Source organism: Hippocampus bargibanti, linkage group LG04 (assembly GCF_051943395.1).
Source record: "Hippocampus bargibanti isolate YZ-2025 linkage group LG04, ASM5194339v1, whole genome shotgun sequence".
NCBI classification, from domain to species: Eukaryota; Metazoa; Chordata; class Actinopteri; order Syngnathiformes; family Syngnathidae; genus Hippocampus; species Hippocampus bargibanti.
This window is the reverse complement of record NC_142737.1, coordinates 33,872,078-33,874,932: the sequence shown is the minus strand read 5'-3', so window position 1 is coordinate 33,874,932 and position 2,855 is coordinate 33,872,078.

The following is a 2,855-nucleotide window of genomic DNA, read 5'->3' as shown; positions in this document are numbered from 1 at the left end:
GATCAGTTTTTTTCTGTGGGTGAGCAGCGGCAGCCACACGCGCCAGCGTTCACCCAACCCGGAGGTAACTCAAATAGAAAGAAAGCGAGCTAGCTAGCCAATAAATTGCTAATAGCTAGCCAGCGAGATAGCGAGCCAGCCAGCTAAATAGCTCTATAACTAATAGCTAGCTATATAGCCGACCAGGGAGCTAGATAGCAAATAGCTAGCTAGCGAGATAGTAACCATGTTTTTTTTTTTTTTTTTTTTTTTTTTACAGTCGGAATAAAAACACTAAGATTAAATGTGTCCCCCCAAAAAAAAACATTATTTTTGAGGGGGTGGTTGGTGGCTTTTTATCATTGACTTTTTTTGTTGTTTTTGGACAAAGGGCTTTTGTCGACTTGAGCAAAATGCGATTTTTCAAATGAAATGTACATTGAAAATAAAACAGCGATGACGAAAGAAACGTGCTGCGTTTGAGTGCGTGTGACGCCTTGAGTGACTCGCGAGGGACTCGGAAAAAAAAGTTCCTTCCGGAGTCGGAAGGAGTGACTCGGTCCACAGCTCCCTCTTGTGTTCGTGTCGCGCTATTGCAGGTAAGGGGAGGCCAATTTGGGCAAAGGAAGGAGCGAATTCGTCGTAGGTTTGGCGACCTTTTCTTCGTTGGTTTGGCGACCTTTTGAAACGCGTCAAAAGCAAGAAATGGCGGGAGGGCGGGGACCTTCCCTCATCACGTCCGAATGACCTGTTTCCCGCCGCCAGTCACAAATTTGTCATTTTAAATCTTGTAAATTGGTGACTTTAAATGGAGCAAATTTTCGAGTTTGAAATTCATTTTGGGGACTTTGTTTGCTCTGAAAACTTGCCGTTGATCCGTCTTGATGGCAAAATCAGAAGGAAACACAAAAATAACGACATGGTGAATTGTCGTGTGTTGCACCAAGACTACTATTTGATAGTAGTTGACACAAATTCCCAGCGGACAAATCAGCCCATTTCCAACAGAGCTTTGGTGCCATCTTGTGCATTTTCTGGACGCTACATGCTGTCGCTGAGGGCTCCAATTGATACGGGAGGACTCCTTGAATCGATGGCAAACATGTATGCTTTCCTCTTCACAACTATTTGAATGATATTCGTAACAGGACGAGTCACAAGAAAGCATCTTCTCCCAATGTGAAGCCATTGTTTTATGATGAGAGTTTTGGGAATATTTGGTATCTCTCGCACTGAACACAATCAATCAAATAAGAGCAAGAGGTATTGATCCTGGCAACCTTTATTGTCCCCCCCCCCCCGATCCCGATCACATTCAACGTAGTCAACGTCCACTTGAATGTTAAGAAAAGAGACGCGCCCGTCTAGCACGACAGACACGCGCTAACGCAACGGCGCTTCTGTTCTTGGCCCCTCCCGACAAAGAAAAGACAGCCTGTCGCCATAGTGACATCCAATTGCTGGCCAAAAACAACCTCCTTTCTAGCCATCTCATTACTTTTTACAAGGACCGCCAATAAATATGTCTTCATTATTCAACGCTATCTATATACACGCGCTAACTAACCGTCGGTGTGTTTTTATTGCAGTCAGATGCATTGTGAGGAAATCGCCGGTGGGTTTGCCACCACTGCCTTTTTTTTTTTTTTTGCCGGGCTTGAAAAATGCCGTTTGGCGAGCCAGCGGAGACAAGGAAGTCACAGAAGAAACGCTCACCGAGAGCCAGCGTCCGGATTCAAGTATGGAGTGTGCATTCCGCCCAAATACGCCTTGAAAAGTCGGCTCATTGATCGCAAATGACATCAATATTCGTGACGGAGGCGCTCGTTTCAAGTTGAAAAACAAAGTCAAGGAAATCAAGATGGCCGACATCCAAAATGGCCGACATCTTACTGATCCCAAATGACATCAATAATCGTGACGGAAGCTCCCGTTTCAAGTTGAAAAAAATAAAATAAAAATCAAGGAAATGAAGATGGCCGACAAAAGAGACATTTGGGATTTTGTCCCTCGTACGCTACATCGTCCGTCCAAGACTAACTTGTGCCGTTTTTTGGGGACGTGACTAAATCCTGGTGGCTTTTCAACCAAGGTGTGGTGTTGACTGATGGTAAAATTCCCGTTTGGATAAAAGGCCTTTCAAGGCGTTTCAAATCAAAAACACAACCGACGCCGTCAGGAACGCCCCTGGCCCAGAAAGCGACACACAATGCATTCTGGGTACTTTTTTTCATCTGAAAACACTGTCTTGATGATGAAATGAGAAGGAAAACGACATCAAAAACGCCATGGTGAATCGTTGTATTTGATACTAGTTGACACCAATTCCCAGCTGACCAATCAGCCCGTTTCCAACGGAGCTCAGGCGCCTTCTTGTGCATTTTCTAACACGCTCCAATTGATACGGGAGGACTTCTTTTTTCAATGTCAAACGTTTATGCTTTCCTCTTCACAACTATTTCAATCCTATTCATAAGTGGATGAGTCACAAGAAAACATATTTTTCCGAATCGGAAGTCATTGTTTGGATTCTGGAGCAAGGCAGTGTGTGACCGACAGTGACGTCACGAACAAGGGGGCGGGGCCTTCTGAAACTCGGCATCTCGGAGGTCATTTTGAAGTAGTTTTGGGACACTTGACGCCATTTTTATTGGTGTTTTGGATTGGACTCAAAATATCCGCCTGCGAGTTTTGCCTATTTTAGATGCCATCAAACGTTTTTCGCATGTCACTTAGGAGACAAAAAAAATGCTGTCGGTTGTCCTTTAAAGCTAATACACAACTTGCTGATTGGCTCCACGTCTTCCTTTCAGTTGTTTGCTTGAGAAATTATTTTGCAGGTGAGTTTTTTTTTTTGGGGTGTCGCGGGTCAAACT